Source organism: Lissotriton vulgaris, chromosome 2_1 (genome assembly GCF_964263255.1).
Source record: "Lissotriton vulgaris chromosome 2_1, aLisVul1.2, whole genome shotgun sequence".
Lineage (NCBI taxonomy): Eukaryota > Metazoa > Chordata > Amphibia > Caudata > Salamandridae > Lissotriton > Lissotriton vulgaris.
In genome coordinates this window covers 2,039,858,349-2,039,875,870 of record NC_141687.1, presented here as the reverse complement: position 1 = coordinate 2,039,875,870, position 17,522 = coordinate 2,039,858,349, and the positions used below count along the sequence as shown (strand labels likewise).

At 41.6% G+C, this 17,522-nt stretch overlaps 1 protein-coding gene and 1 long non-coding RNA gene across 5 annotated transcripts in view; one reads left to right on the top strand and one right to left on the bottom strand.

Moving 5' to 3' along the window:
- Positions 1-6,537, bottom strand: part of SECISBP2L (SECIS binding protein 2 like) — an 877,433-nt gene extending 870,896 nt beyond the window's left edge. The window contains exon 1 of one of the 3 annotated variants that reach the window (XM_086958273.1): positions 6,478-6,537. The gene's annotated coding sequence lies outside the window, so the exon portion shown is untranslated. Of the gene's footprint in view, positions 1-6,406 lie in introns of all 3 variants that reach the window. The other 2 variants (XM_086958272.1, XM_086958274.1) reach the window with 2 other exon arrangements.
- Positions 6,538-6,557: 20 nt separating this feature from the next.
- LOC147733705 (uncharacterized) lies at positions 6,558-11,552 on the top strand. 2 transcript variants are annotated; one of them, XR_015308538.1, is made up of 3 exons: positions 6,558-6,676; positions 8,577-8,781; positions 9,295-11,552. It is a non-coding gene; the product is annotated as an uncharacterized LOC147733705 (long non-coding RNA). The 2 variants fall into 2 exon arrangements; XR_015308539.1 differs by lacking the exon at positions 6,558-6,676 and adding an exon at positions 6,802-6,823.
- The last annotated feature ends 5,970 nt before the right edge of the window (positions 11,553-17,522 follow it).

Sequence of the window (17,522 nt, the reverse complement as noted above, 5' to 3'; positions counted from 1 at the left end):
TGAAGAACAGGAAGATGGCAATACCTTTAATTACGATCATCGCCATCAAGCTTTTAATACAAGCACTTTTCAAAAAAACCTTTTCATGTACAATTTATAATCAGGTTCAGATGTATACTGCCTACAACCGCACATAACATATATATGCTCTTTCCTAGAAAACAACTTGCCACCAAATAAAATAATGAGCTTGTCTTCACAAAACAAAATCAAACTTCCTCCTACTAGTACAACTACTATAAAGTACACAGCGCTACTTTGAAACAATGGAAATGGGGGGGGGTCACTTTTACATGTTTGATTCAATTCAAAGTTCATGCTCTCTCTAGCAAATATAGATTCTGTAAAAAACTAAAATTTGAAAGGCAAGGTGGGAGGGTGGTGTAAATAAAGCCGGGAAGTTGTTTACATTGGTTGAGAAAAACCTTGGACTTTAAGGGGTATTAAGGACAATTGAAAGTAACCTTAAGATATTTCTCTCAACTCCTACTCAGTTGCAGGGATGGTTACAGATGAATTAGTTGTGCATCAATTTGGATAGGAGCTACACACACAGTATCTCCATTGCCGTTCATTTTTATGCCAGAGATGCATTCTCCAATGTCCATAGATTAATCTAAGTAAATGCTACAACAGGAAAAAAAAACTGACAAACCAAAGTAAAAATAATCAATCTTGTCTTGCTGGATTAAAATAACAAAGCAATGAAATAGGAAGCTGTATCCCAAATATAATAACAAAACATGTTCAAGAACAAGCACTAAGTGAACGAGGAGCTTGCTCGCTGGACGTGGGGATCACCTTTAAATATAGAATTAGAACAATTTGTCACCATCTTGTGTAAAAATATTACTAAACATAGGAACAAGAATAGGCTGTGCACAAATACACTCTACTGGAAATAAACTAAAAGAGGACACCGTAAGCGGTGGGTGCATTTTGTTACTGGTAAATTTTTCCATTTTTTAAAAACAAGCAGTCACAGATTCTCAATTTATCTACCCTATAGTGCAATGATCTATGGATAGCAGGAGGTGATAAGTCTTTCATTATGGCAGATAATAACCCAGGTCAAACAGGATTACTTTAGAAGCCATCCCAGAGTCATTGGATGATCATCCAACTACCGTAGAAGTCATTTACACGTCATCAGACATCATCAAGCTCTTGAAGTCATCAGCAAGCTGCAGAAGCTCCGCCTGATGATTTAAGGAGGACTTGAAAATTAGTATCTGCTGACTTCAGAAGGTGTCATTATTCCTTATGATCTGAGGATGACTTGTAAATGACTCTCCGATAACTTTACAAGATGACATAGTTCCTGATGATTTTGGGGTGATTTGAAAATAAGCATCTGAATACTTCAAAGGTACTATTGGGTTTTCAATAAGATGTTTTTGCGTCTGGTGATTTTAACAGGAATTGTTTGTCTATTTAAAGAGCACGTCCACCACTTTGGTTTCAGTTTTCCAGAAAAATGCAAACTGTTGGAGGATTGCACAATAAACTGCAGATAAACGCCTGACCTCCTGCAGCTGGGAGCCCCAAAACCCAAACACACCCTGAACCCCAATATTAACCCTGGCACCCCAAAACCCAAACACACCCTGAACCCCCAATACTAACCCTGGCACCCCAAAAACCCAAAACACACCCTGAATCCCCAAATTAACCCTTGCACCCCAAAACCCAAACACACCCTAAACCCTAAAATAACCCTGACACCCCAAAAGCCAAACACACCCTAACCCCCAAATTAACCCTTGCACCCCAAACCCAAACACACCCTAAACCCTAAAATTAACCCTGGCACCCCAAAACCCAAACACCCTGAACCCCCAAATTAACCCTTGCACCCCAAAACCCAAATACACTGTGAACCCCAAAATTAACCCTTGCGCCCCAAAACCGAAACATACCCTAAACCCTAAAATTAACCCTGGCACCCCAAAACCCAAACACACCCTGAACCCCCAAATTAACCCTTGCACCAACAAACCCAAACACACCCTAAACCCTAAAATTAACCCTGGCACCCCAAAACCCAAACACACACTGAACCCCCAAATTAACCCTTGCACCCCAAACGCAAACACACCATAAACCCTAAAATTAACCCTGGCACCCCAAAACCCAAACACACCCTGAACCCCAAATTAATCCTTGCACCCCAAACCCAAACACACCCGAACCCTAATATTAACTGTTGTACTCTAAAACCCAAACACACCCTAAATCCTAACACTAACCCTGGCACCCCAAATCCCAAACACAACCTGAACCCCCAATTAACCCATGCAACCCAAAACTCAAACACACCCTGAACCCCCAAATTAACCCTAGCACACCAAACACAAACACACCCTAAACCCCGATACTAACCCTTGTACCCTAAAACCCAAACACACCCTAAGCCCTAAAATTAACCCTCGCACCCCAAATATGCTCTAAACCAGAGGTCTTCAAACTTTTGTAGGTTGAGCCCCACCATCCGAATTATTTTAGATGTCGGCCCCCCCCATAAACGGACAGAAATTTCTGGAATCTGGTACACTACAAATTCGACCGCCACCCCCATATCCCGGGCCATATCTGACAAATAATGTTCAACACAATAAGAGTGTTTAGTAAACTGCAGGTTTGTGAGTGGGTGTGGTGAAATGACAGAGGCTTTTTACACAGCTCAAAAACAATTTTCCAAGATAAAATGTGCGCAAATTGTTTTCACCTGGTTGCTTTATTTTACACAAGACATAGGTTGATCATAACACCACCAACATTAATGTGACAGGTGTGCCTATTTTTCGCCACAGAGACGGTCAATCTGTGGATGGATTTTTGCTACGGCCATCCTCCGGCTCTGCTCCACATCCACTAATTTTACAGCGAATAATATCTATGAAATACTCCAATTTCTCATTTGTGAGGGCCCGGTTTTGATTTAAAAAACTTTTTTTATGGTTGTTGCATGAAACAAACACATTTCTCTGCAAATAGTAAGACTCTCCCACATCAATCACATTCAAAATAAATAGGGAAAAAAACGGTATTCACAAGAATCTGTTTGGGAATTATTCCAGGCCATCAGGGAAAAAAACAACAGAGCTGTCACGATCAAGGGGCCCCCTCAAAGGCTGAATTGCAGTGGATGTAAATGTATACTTTTGTACTTCAGGGCCAAAACTTGATGAGGCACGATATGTCCATACTTGTGTATAGGGGCGCAACTAGACCCAAACTTCGGTTAGGGAGAGGGCTACCACTCTCAGCCAGGGATGGCCATAACACGGGTCGCACACAGTGTAATAGTATTTTTGGCACTCCCTCATTTCCTCCTTCTCCATGAATTCCCTCACCGCCACTCACCAACAGTGTACCTCACTCTCTGTAGCACATTTCTGACAAACATTTCATGTTTTATGGCACTACTCATAGTTTACTCAGACTCAGTCCTTTGATCTGCATGGTACACGTTCTTTGAAGCAGGCACATTATCCCTCTGCGCTGGGTGGGTGACAGGAGTTCCCATGTGAGTGCACAGTGAGCGTGAGAGTGAGGTGAGAGGAGTGACTGCAGGGTGCGTGAAGTGACCATATGAATTTGGGTGCGGATGTAAGTTCAGAGTGGGACGAATGAATGCATGGTTAGTGATGGGCTTGCGTGAGTAACATTGCAGATTGAGCAGTGAGCGTGCCAGGTGAGTGAAGTGTCACATGAGTGCAGGTTGAGTAGTGTGGACGTGTGACTTCAGGATGAGGTACAGGATGAACAGCGCAAGTGCATTGTGAGTGCAGAGTGATCACTGTGAGTGCAGAGAGAGCGAGTAAATGGTCTGAGTGCATTGGGATCAGTCTGAACGCAGGGTGCGCTGTTGAATGCTGTGAGTGCATGGGGATCAATTTGAGTGCAGAGTGATCACTGTGAGTGCAGGTTGAGCTGGTGAATTCTGTGAGTGCATGGGAAACAATGTGAGGACATTGTGATCGCTGTGAGTGCAGGGTGAGCGTGAAAGTGAAGGGCGAGAATGAGGAAAGAGTTTTCTGAATTCAGGGTGCATTCCCAGACACTTGAGGTAACTCAGCATGTTATTGATAGTGGCGTAGGGTTTCAGATACACGTTAAACTGTTGCTATTATGGCATTAACTACAGGGGGTTCGGGTGGAAAATTTTGAAAAAAGAGTGGGCAAATGGTGCTATTTCAAGCAAACCAGAAGGTTCTGGAGGAGGGAAGGAGGTCACAGGTTGAGGCAGAAGAAGGGATGCAGGTAAAGTTGGGGGCCAGCAGTGGTTAAATGCAGGACAGGGATACTTGTGATAAATGGTTCTGCATCAAACATCAGCTGAAATCCAAAATGGACAGCCCTGCTAGCTCTGACTGCCATCAGACACTCAGTAGGGAAACTCCTGGGGCTTCCTGGCTTTTCAGCCACTCTGTACATTTTAGTTTAGAAACATCAGACAACATAAAAAGAACCACATTTGAGACTTCCTGTTAGGCTTGCTTAGCATATTAGTCATAAACATGCACCAATGCAAGACAAACAGTATAATGTATTCCTGCAAGTAGTTTAGCAGCAATACAGTTTAAAAAATGTATACGCTGGCACAAGGAACAGTGCATTGTTCGTCGAACTGATATCGTTTTTTATGGTGAATATATTGACTTTGGGTATACAGAAGCTTCAAGAACTTTATGAAAGCATCAACATTGGAATTGCATATACTGAAATGCCGAAGGTAAAAACCTTAGTAAATTCTACCTGAATCACAGGGCTATATCTGCTGATTTACAAGACAGCCTCATCCATAAATTCAAAAGCACTGATGCACTAGCCAAATGTGCTGAATTGGTTCCACCCACTGCCCAGCTCTTCAATATTGGCAGAAAACTACAGCAAGAAGACCCCCGAAATCAAAGCCTTTGATAAAAACAACTAAGCAAACCATTCCAAAATGTTTTCAAGTGTACAGTTCTTATGTGTGAAAGCAGGGGGTGCACTGCATGGGACTATGGACACCATGTATACGTACACATTTAACCTTCCCAGGTGGGTGCTGGACCATTCAATGCTTGGCCTCTCTGCTAAAGCTACCAACTAACCTGGCATGTTTGTGGCATCTGGTATTGTGTGTGTGAAACAAGCATCTACATTACCAGATAACCGGGCCGGACCACCAGCTTTTGACTCTGATCTAGAGGTGACATGCTTTACAAATCTAGTGCAAAATAACCCCAGAGTGCAGTGCACACATTGAAATTCAAGCAGAATACGTATCGCTTTTTCACATCGCTAAGAAGGTGGGAAGCAGCTTTTCATTACAAATAACACTTATTTTGTGGTTTTAGTTGTACATAAGAGTTGCAGCATTTTATGTCCATGCGGAGCAGGCGCAGCTAACCACTTAAAATGAACAAAACCCACTAGAAGCCAGAAAGGGATCTGTGGGCGCTACAGTGGAAATCGCCACGGTAATAAGCTCACATGTACCTCGGTCCCGCACACCTCGGGAACCTCCAAGTTGGGGATCGGTTTTTAGGGAAGGAGGTCGGAGCTGCTGTCTGCCAGAGTCAGGTGATAGGGGGCCAGCAGTGCATAAGCCTCATAGGCGGCGCGAAGAAGCGATCTAAGCGGCACAGGTCACGCCAGGCAGCAACAGTAGGGTTTAGTACATGCAAAGCCAAACTTTAGATTAAAATACGTGGATGTATGCCCTTTCACAAAAAACTACCCACTGTCTTCAGGGAACTATGCTTGCAAGCAGTGGAATGCAGGAACTTTAAGCACGCGAATTTCGCGGCACTTCCTGCACTCTCTGTTGCTGTCCCTTCATTGGTGACGCTCTGACCTGCTGATTAGCTGCTGCTGCTCCGGAGTTTTCCTATTCAAAGATCCCCATTTGAAATGAGTCATGACTTGCGATCTTGGCACAGTACAAGATAAACAAAGATAAGATTTTCAAGTGCAGTGCGCGCCCCCCCTGGGATAGTGTCGCGCGCCCCACAGGTTGAAGAACTCTGCTCTAAACCCTTAAATTACACCTGGCCCCCCAAAACACAAACCCACCCTCAACCCTAAAATGACCATGTACGCCCTAAAATCCAAAAGCCCTACAAACCCCCAAACGTTTTATGAATGCGGAATGCCGGGAGGCGCTGCTGTGATATGATACTTTCTGTACCCCCAGGCTGCACTTCCTTCATAGAGTATTTCCACAAACACATAGTTTAGTGGAATCCGATTGACTCTTTAAACAACTGCGGACAGACCTGCTCATGGCCCGAGGAATAGGTCTTGCAAAGGAAAACAAGCGTTGTCGTCATGGTGACTGCCGAATTCACTCCATCACAATACTAAAATACATTTTAAAAAAGCACAGCTGCCTCGAACACAATGCCAAAATCACCTACTGTAAACCATCAGTCTGCCGGCTGGCTGGGACTCGAACCGCAGATCCTCAATGGACAGCTCTCTCACCTTTTCATATACAGGAAGCCAGTGGATTCCTCTAGCGAAAGCCTACCCACATCCGGGAGCGCCGGAAGTGACGTCATTGTTCTGCGGCAAGAACGAAGACTGCCGTGAGTGCAATGGCCATTAAAGGGACAGATGGATTGGCATCGGTCTCTTTATTTTTCCAACTCCACTTTCTTCATCGATTCCAGCGTATACTCAGGTAAGTGCTGCAGCTGTTAAAAAAGAGCAGCATAGATCCTCCGCTCTCGGTCCCAGCTGCTCAATTTCCGTCCCAGACCAGCTTCCTCATTTTTCGGAACGCACGAGTTTTCATTAAGGGGGCAAATTCAGACGCAGCTCCCTGCATGTGTGTGCTTCGTACGTGTTATAATGAATGCCTGTGTTGCGATGTGTGTGCATTATGTGTGTTTGATGTTTGTCTGTATCAGCCTGCCTGCTTGTTTAATATGCACCTTTTGTGTTTGAGCATGTGTATTTTTGTGTATGTGTGACGTAGTGCGTGCCTGTGTAAGTAGTGGAAAATTGCAAAAAGCCTAAAAAATTTGTTTTACACCAAGTTCTTCGCCGTAAGGAAAAATAAATTACTGCCCCTATATTGTAGGTCCCATGTTGGTTCCAAGTGCACCTGCGTTTGTTCAAGATTCTCGACCAAATGGAACAGTTTTCGATCTACTGAAAAGTTGTAAATCAAAGAAGTCTAAACACGTTTATTTATGTGAATATTGTATATTGTTGAGCATTACTTGTGTCCTTGCAACTTGTAGTGAACTTTCATTACTAAATGAATGTGTGCTCTATTGTGGACTGGTCACGTTCCCCAAGCTGTGTAGTGTGCAGAGCAGCACATCTTCTAAAACACTGGCAGTTTTCATGGATGCGTTACAAAGCATAAGGATAAATGCTTCAAATAACTTAGCCGCTGTAATGCTGGTTCCTTATTTTGTTTGCTATTTGTGTAATTGAAAGGCATGGTTGCCTGTGGCGATTGAGGTTTACGCCCTATTTAGGAAACGTAGTCCGACGCATTCCAACATCTTGCAATAGCTACTTTCGCAAAAAAGGCTATCATTCTGGTTTCGTTCCATGTGCATGCAATGTTTTTAACTCGTTTGTATATATTATTGAGACGGGGCCAATTACGTATTCCCTGTTTGCGCTAATTTACCTTGGCCGCTAAGATCTCTGTAAAAATGAAGCAGGTCTTGTTACATCTGGATCGATCCCAGCCATATATTATCCAGTTACAACCCGACCTTTCTCCCTCCTGCCTCGGATCATGTTTTAAATATTTATAAGGTGAAAGCACGCACAAGTTGCAATAACGCGTGCCTTCCCCATTGATTGAGATCTTATAAGAGGTTTCCCCATGCCCTCTTCTCGTTTGGACTGCGGGTACTGCATGTGTCAACGAGGTATGGGATCCCTTTATGTTAAATTGCATCTCTTACCAAACTTCCAAACACCTCTGGCAAAACACTTATAAGGTCCCAGAGGGGAGACCTATTGGCTATGCCAATGCTTTTGCTTTATGTATTTGCCATTGTAATGCCTTTTTGTTTCATTTATAAATCCATTACATATTGCACAATTAACGTACAATACTACTAGCAAAGCTACTATCATTAGCCTAATAAAAGGTGAAACCTGTTGCATTTTTAACGCTTGTCCTTTCATGTTGGGGGTGCCGGTGGGCAGAGGGTAGCAGGCATCTGACTCTCTATGCATCTGTGGGGATAGGTAACTTGATTTCCCGTCACAAACCCCAGTGTGAAAGTTCACTTATTGATAGTTCTTCTATTTCTCTCGTAATGCCTCTACTTTGCTATTACTATTTGTCCTGAGCAGCAAGACCTAAGCATACACTCTGGCTCTCCAAAAATAAAGTTGATATTAGGTAATTTCCTCAATGGCCTTCAGTGCATGCCCAAACACTTCCTTGTAGTCCAAAATCTAGGCATATTAGATAGAAATTGCACCAGGTCAGTGTACTTTTTGGGGTGCTTTTCTCCAATTAAATCTGTTAATCAGTTTGATATGCTTTGTATTTTACCTCTGAAACTTAAACCACACACACACTAATTCCTGATTTTTATATCTAGTGGGACATAATCATGGCTTCATTCAACGTCCTGTTTTTTTTCACTTGCGATCATTCTGTGTGTGTTCGAAAAGATGGTGACTTCCTGCTTTTGGACAATCCCGGGGGAGTTCTTTGTAAATGGCTGGTCGAAAATGTAAATGAGGCTGGTCGGCCAATCACCGAAGAGAGAGATTTTAAAGCTATGATTCTGTTCCAATCATCTGGTAAGCACAGTATGTAAACCTTTATAATATGTTTGCAACTGCAGGATAACTGTACAAATTACCAACCTGTTTCAGTATAAACCTACATTTGTGATTAATTAATCCAATAATGGACAGTAAAAATGAACATGCATGTCCCCACATATGCCTTGGATTGCTCTCCAGAGACAAATGTAACACTTATGAAAAGGACTGAAACGTTTAACTTGTGGCACTACTATAAGGCAGCCATTTTTTGATAATCTATTTTAATTAGGCAACTTTTTTCATGAGGTTCAAGTTCAGGCTTACAATGTGTACTGTCTATTAAGGAACACTTACTTACTTGGTTATGGATAGATTGTACATTTGTCCTTTATTATTAATACCTATATATATATATATATATATATATATATATATATATATATTATGGCTAGAGCGTGAAGATATATTGCAAGTGGTCAATGTGTTCTTTTCTGTTTTGAAGTTTATATGTAAATATATATATTTTTTTCTCTTGCTTTTTTTTAGTGAAGAAACGGTGTCTAATGATTCAGGATATTTTTCAAGAGATAATTGCAAGCTATTCTTGCACAACAGAGGGTCTAAAACAGGTGTTACTTCAAAGGGCACTGGAGAAAAAGCAGATGTTAATCGACTGTGGCAATCGGGGAAGCACTGGTAGACTTAAGAGGGTGTTACGTGAACTACAAGAGGAAGAATTTTGCCGAGAAAAGATGCAAGGACAAAAAAGCCAAGCAGAGTGGACTGGAATATATAAGAGTTGGTAACAAAGCTCATGCTGAAAGCACAACTTCTCAGCCTGATGATGCAAGTTTGCGGATGAATTTGCAGAAACTTGAAAACCTGGCCCTTTTAGCAGGAATGGCTAGTGTCCTTCATCAAAAATCCACAACTAAAAATGACGCATCAGACCGTAAAAATGAACTTGTCTTGGAGTCCCCGCTTAAATCCAAATATCAAGGACAAAAACATGCCCCCTTTCACCACATCATCCTAGAGTAATCAACACTCATTCTGAAAATATAAAGGGGCTATTCTGATGTAATCAATAGCCATCCTGAAGCAGTCATAGGATCATCCAGGAATAATCCACACTCATCCAGAAATTGTAATGGGATCATTCCAGAGTAATCCACCTCCATCCTGGAGCGGTATAGGATCATCCTGGAATAATTGATAGCCATCCTTAAATTAGCTAGAACCCATCCTGGAGTAATTCTCCCTCATCCTGAAGTTATCAATTAGTATTCGTGGAGTTTTAAAAGGTAATCACTCCCTGCCAGTAGAAGTTATCAGAACACCATCCTACTGTACTTTTTGTGATGCGTCTAGGTTCGTCATCACATTTACATTTTTTGTCCTACAGGCATACTTCAGGATGGCTTGAGATGACTTCCCCAGATAATTGCAGGAACAGCCTGACTGTAATCATCAGATGAGTCCAGAATGACTCCAGGATGATCTTCCTTTTTGACATGGGACCTCTACCAGTGCTCGGAGTTATACCCTAGGTGTAATGAAACAGGAAGCGTGAGTTTTTGTTCAAAATGATTCCAAAGGGGGAGCTCTGGAATGATAATGACACCAGGGCGTAATGCATACACTTTAACGTTAAAGACAACAACGCCCATGCGTAAAAATACATATACATACGGCAACTGCATACATACGTTTCCTTTCACAATTTTTAAGTGTGGGTTAATAATAATATATCTTCAATGTTTCAATATATTCCTGATTTGTGTATCTATAACGACCCTTGTTTTCACATATCAACACTTGTTTGACAATATATCACGCCCCATGTTTTTATACTATGGTTCATCGCGCCGACGACATTATACTCAATATGCATTTGCTGTATTCCCTTGAAGTCAGCTATAACCAATACCCAGTTTACATAGCAGAGGCTATGTTTATATACAGTACCTCTACGGTGACCACTGGCGGCTACTTACAGGGGCCGTCCGTAAATGCAGCTTTATGTCCGTCTTTAAACGGACGTCATTTATCCGTAAATTTAGCACTTCCGGGTATAAAAACAACCAATCCCACAGCTAAATTTATTCTGGGAGTTGTCTGTGAGTGGGCGGTACTGACGATGTGTACAGTGACCTAGTATTGGAGAATTGGAGGCACCTCAGCCAATCCTGCTGCACCATTCAGAATTGTGAAGTGCTGATTGGCTTCGAGTCCCCCCCCCCCCCTGTGCCTTGTCAAGGCACCCATCCTCTTATCAGCTGTGTGTGTTACTGTCCGGTAGGCCAGAAAAATGCGACTGTAGTTGGAACCAGGGGTGCAATGTAGTCGTCTGTAGTGTAGGAGCGCCCCAATTCAACAGATGGTCAATTAATATCTGTAGTATGTGGGGAAACTGGCGGGTTCGTCATCGTATTCTAGAAGGGGGCGTCATGCCTCCGGTTGGAACTCCATTCCCGATACAGGTGGGCGAGTCAACAAATTAAACGGAGCACCCTGCCAAAGGCTAGCTTGGGTCTTAGACCCTGTGAACAACTCATGAAAATGTTTGCTATATAAATTTGTAGTGTAATGTAATTGAATCTCTTGCTCATGTTTAGAATGTACTGCCTAGAATGTACGTGTATCGCATGCACTGTCGCATGCACAGAATGTATTGCTTTAAGTGTGGGGAGCCTTCGGAAGTCTGGTGTTCGTTGGGCATGTTCAGTTGCTTGTTGGACTCTGGACTAACGAGGCGCTCCTCTTGTGGTTGGAACCTATGGAATAAACTTCCTTTTAATCAACACTGGATTCCTTGCATTATTAATGCAATCCTGTCTTCTACATATTGGCGACGAGGATGGGATTTTTGTTCCAACCACCGACCCACGCAGCAGAGGAAAATAAACTTACTGCTCGGATTTGGAAAAGTTGTGGGCTTCGAAAATTCTTGGAATTGCTTTGAACATCCTTGTCTTGAATGGATGGTTTAATTCCTGATTTTGACACGTCTTTTTGGTTTTCTACAACTCTGTGACTATTGTGCTGTATTTTAAACTAGACGTGGCATTTATCCTGGCCTGAAACTAATTGGAATTCAGTTTGTCAACCCCAGAGATCTGCCTGGAATAAATAGTCTTTCGTTGACACTTATTTTACTGAGTTCAGTATTTTATGGCATTTGCGTGACTTCGTGCCATCGTTTTTCCCCATTACTCTCCTTGGCTGCCTACGCGCAACAGCGTTTTTAAAAGTAAATACCTGGTGGAGATTCTGGCTCCGAATTTTCATGGTTCTTCTTGGTGCCTGCTCGGAACTTCCTTTCTTCGAGTAGAACTTGCTGACGCTTTGGCGCTGGTGCATTGTGGGATCAGCGTATGGCGTAATACGCTCCCACGTACTTTGGCGGCCATCTTGGTTAAACTTTGAAGGGATTTCTTTGTGCATCTTCCGAGGAAGTCGGAGTTGATGATTCCTAACCGAAGAAGTTAATGCCAGCGACTTTGGAGGAATTCTTTGTGCGATAACTTCGGTGACTCGCACACCTTTTTCTTCTCTTTTTATTTTTTTTAAGTGTGTTTTATTTAGAATATTTAAAAAAAACATTTTATTTATTGTTTGAAGAATATATTGGAAGTAAGTCTCACAGATCATCTATTCAAGATTTCGTTGGGAAATGTCTGCAGTTAGAGAGGTCACCCAACCTCCTCCTTTTGTAGAAAAACCTGGATAGCCAGTGTTATTATGGTCTGAATGGTTTGGTTTGTTTGAAAACCATATTGTTGCTATCGATGCTGCTGATTACTCTCCCCCTCGAAAGTTTGCTTTGTTGTTTGGGTTTGGCTGCTCAACATATTTTTAACAGTTTAGTGCCTATTCCTCTTCCTTCGGGACAATCTGGGGATAGACAATGGAATGTATATGTGGAAGCAATTGCCAGACTTAAAACGCAGTTCGAGGAGTCTCCTAATATTATGTTAGAGAGACATAAGTTTTATAAAAGGAAACAAAAGGAAGATGAAACAATTGATGAGTATATTTCTGCTTTAAGAGTTTTATCAATTACTTGTGATTATGGTCCCCTGCTTGATAACTATATATGTGACCAATTTGTTTTTAATTGTGCTTCCCTTAAGGTTAAGGAGAGGATTCTCAGTTGTAAGAATCCGTCTTTGTCTGTGGTTATTGATCTAAGTCTTAGTATTGAGAGATCTAAAATTTCTACAAAGGCAATGATGGTGGACTCCTCTCCTAAAGTGAATTTTGTTTCTGAAGAAATTGGGGAGGAGGGTCTGTATGCTGTTGCTGGTAAAGAAAAATGGGTGAATAAGCCAAGTCTAAACCAAACAAAACTTTTGTTTTAGGTGTGGATCTAAATTTCACATCGTGAATTTTAAAGGTTGTCCAGCCATTAATAAACGCTGCACCATTTGTAAGAAGGTTGGCCATTTTCAAAAAGTCTGCAGGTTTCAAAAGAAACCAGTTAAGGTTAACTATGTTGACATGGATGGTTGTTGTGAACATTTTGACAACCTTTTATTAATGGTGGACGCTGAAGAAGGTACTGTTTTTATTACGGGTCCTTTATGCGAAGCTTCTATTGATGACATTTGATGTGCGTATAATGGCAGATTCGGGGTCGCCTATAACGATCCTTAGGGATACTACCTTTTATGACAAGTGGGGAAGAAACATGAAATTAACTCAAACGGACGTGAACCCAAAAGCTTTCGTGGAGAAAGATATCGATATGTTGGGCTTTTTCATGGGAAATTTACAAGTTCTGGGTATGTCAATTGTTACTAAGATCTATGTTGCAATAAAAGGGAAAGATATTGTGAGGTGGAAGGACCTGGCTAAGATGGGCTTGTATCTTGTTCCAGGTGATGAGAATCCTATTAAAGTGCGCGAGTTTCCTGTTTGTTTTGTGGAAAAGGCAAAAGTAGATAGTTTGTATCTATTAAATGAATTTAAGAATGTTTTCACCAATAGAATTGGTCTGGTAAAAGCGGCTGAGCACAAGATTAGATCAATTCCAGGGGCAACTCCAGTTTTTCATAAAGTACGTCCAGTTCCTTTGAGTGTCAGAATGGAACTTAAAAAAATGCTTGAAGATTTATGTAATGATAACATTATTGAACCCTCTGAGTCCTCCCAATGGGTCGCCCCCATCGTCATAACCCGAAAAAAGAATAATGAGATCAGATTATGTGCGGACCTCAGGGGTCTTAACAAAAATATTAAGGTAGACTGTCATCCCCTTCCAAAGATCCATGAATTGTTTGCAAATCTCGGTGGGGGCAAATTGGTTTTCACTTTTGGATCTAAAATCCGCTTATCATCGGGTCCCTTTGTCAAAGGAATCACAAGAACTGACTACCTTTGTTACCCCATTCTGCGCTTTAACATTTTTGAGGCTTCCGTTTGGGTTGGCGTCGGCAGCCAGCGTCTTTCAAAGATTGATGGATTCCTTATTTAAAGATCTGGTGGGGGTCCAAGCGTATTTGGACGATATTTTGATTTTTGCCAAGACAATGGATAAACATAACATTTTATTGAGGAAAGTTTTATCCATTCTAGGAGGAAGAGGAATGACTGTGAGAGAGGACAAGTGTAAGTTTGGAGTATCGGAGTTGGAATACTTGGGTCATATGATCTCAGAGTCTGGTATCAAACCAAAATTTTCTGTGGTAAGAGCTCTGAAAGAAGCCAAGCCTCCGGGGGATAAAGATTCTTTGCGCTCTTTTTAGGGCTGGCAGAGTACTATGCTAGGTTTGTGGAAAATTATGCTCAAGTTGTGGAACCTCTTCGTTCGCTGCTTAAAAAAGGACAGAAATTTATTTGGACTAAGGATTTAGATGAATCTTTTGTTAAGGTTATGGAGTTGATTGTTTCGGCTCGGGCCCTGCATGCATTTAGAGACGACTGTACTTGTTTTATCTCGGTGGATGCGAGTATGAAAGGTTTGGGTGCGGTGTTAAGTCAGCAGGTAGATGGTAAGGAGCAAACTGTAGCCTTTGCTTCAAGGTCTTTGAAAGATTTCCAGAAGCACTATAGTACAATCGAGAGAGAGGCTTTGGCCTGTGTGTGGGCTGCTCAGAAATTTAAAATGTGCATCTGGGGTCGTAGATTTGTGATGTTATCGGACCATAAACCTCTTTCTTTTATTTTTTTGCAAGGTGACTGGATCTAATAGTCTGTCTCTGAGGTTGACCAGACTAGTCTCTAAACTTCAAGAGTTTAATTTTGAATTGAAACCTATTGCCGGTGGTAAGAATTTCAGGACAGATTGTTTATCCAGGATGTTGATGGATAAGGACGATGAAGATGATTTGGTGGAGGATGTAGAGTGTGTCTCTGTGGTGGATGACATTGAAGAATGGAGTTCTGCTATTTCAGAGGAGGACTGGAAGGAAGCGTTTTTGAAAGATGTCATTTTGTCTAAAGCTTTGGAGTTTTCTTCCAAGGTATGGCCTGATACGAGGAATTTATCAGGTGACTTGAAGAATGTTGCTCAAGTAGCTGAGGAACTTTCTGTGAAGGATGGCGTTTTATTGAGAGGAGATACATTTGTTCCACCTAGCGGTGTGAGAAATGTAATTGTTAAACTGGCTCACATGGGTCACTTGGGTGTGACGAAAACGTGCATGAGAATTAAATCTCATTACTGGTGGCCTGGCATTGATGCTCAGGTAAGGGCTTTAGTGAATAGCTGTGAGGAGTGTTTGTTGTCCGATAAACATTGGAAAACTCACGATTCTCCGTTACAGCCTACTCGATTTCCTGGGGTTGCTTGTGAGAAGGTAGGTCTGGATTTTTCAGGCCCGTATAATGTGCTACATGAGGGGAAAGGATATCTTATTTTGGCCATTGACTACTTTTCGAAGTGGATGTATTACAGATTTGTGGAGGCTCCTAATTCAGATAATATTATTTCTTTTTTGGAAAGGGTGTTTATGCTGGAAGGGGCTCCTCAAGTTTTAGTAACAGACAATGGGACACATTTTGTGTCTGACAAAATGCGCAAGTTTTTGAATGTGCATGATATCAAACAGTTTAAAGTGGCGCTTTATTCCCTATCTTCCAATGGTTTGGTTGAACGTGGGAAGAAGATTTTGAAAGAAGGTATTCAACCCGCGTTGGCCTCGGCTCGATGTTTTTAAGTTTCTTGAAAGGAAAATTTGGAATTATAACACCTCACCACATTGCACAACTCGGGTGTCTCCCTTTGAATTGTTGAGGGGAAGAAAGTTACATTCTTCTTTATTTCCTTCTTGGCTTTGTAAGATAGATTCTAGTCTGAGTAAAGTAGGTCATGATGATCTTAGTGCTACAGTTAAACAAAAGCAAACCGTGATGAAGGAGAATTTTGATAGAGTCAAAAATGTGAAGGATGCCCAAATAGCTGTGGGGGACTGGGTTATGATTAAAAAACCCTTCAAGGTTGCTAAAGGGAACTCAATTTTTACAAGTCCTGTTCAAGTTGTTAAAGTTAGTAAAAATGCTGTTTTCTTGGGAGAGAGGGGTTGGTGGAATGTCAGACAATTGGTGAAATTGTCTGTAGATCAAGCTGCTCTTATCTGTAAGAAGAAAAGTTTGTTGACTCAGGATGGGTGTGATTGGATGTATTGGTTACAACAGGATGTTAGGTTGGATTCTCATCCTCACACGTCAACAAATGAAGTTTCTTCTTCTTCCTCGTTCAATGCTGATAGGTCTGCCATCCCTTCTTGTAGTTGTAGTGGCCGAATCAGGAAAGCTCCGGCAAGATACAACGAATTTATTTCTTATTGAATTTTGTTTTTGTTCCTGTGAAAGGGGAAGGTGATGTAGTGTAATGTAATTGAATCTCTTGCTCATGTTTAGAATGTACTGCCTAGAATGTACATGTATCGCATGCACTGTCGCATGCACAGAATGTATTGCTTTAAGTGTGGGGAGCCTTCGGAAGTCTGGTGTTCGTTGGGTATGTTCACTTGCTTGTTGGACTCCAGACTAATGAGGCGCTCCTCTTGTGGTTGGAACCTATGGAATAAACTTCCTTTTAATCAACGCTGGATTCCTTGCTTTATTAAGACAATCCTGTCTTCTACAAAATTATACAACAAACTATGTAAAATATGATAAAGTCTCTTCAAAGTTCAGAAAGTGCATTTCTTTAACATGTTTAAGTTTTGACATTAATACATTACGTTATAGCACTGCACTTAAAAGTACTTAATAACAGTTGTTGATCATGAACTTAGAACCATTCCAGCCCCATCTCCACACTCGTGACAGTTCTATTAGAGAACTAAGGCGGAAAGACAGTTGTCATGTGAACCCTGTAGGTGGCCCAGATCATTATCAAGCAAAAAGTATCTTCCATTAAACCAAACACAATAGGTTTTTGTACAGCTGATATTCTGAAATCACAAATTTGATAGTGCTATCATATGATACTATGATTTATTTTAGCTTTGGTGAAATAAAATTGTTGTGGGGTACAACAGGGCCCGTGGGCAGTATCCATTTTAGCTTTTTTTTTAATGCCAATTTATATAGGACAAAGTCGACCCGATGGTATTTGAGCGCTTTATATAGTACCGGTTACGTTACACAAGGATACATTCAGACACGGGAGATTTAAGTGATTTGCCCAGAATCACAGGATGTGGTCGCGACCCCGATGCTTAATCCGCACCAAAGTCGGCAGTCTAACCGACAGACTGCATCCTCTCTCCAAGCGTCATGTTTTAGCGTGACATCTTTTCCTTTTGGTGACTTTTTACATG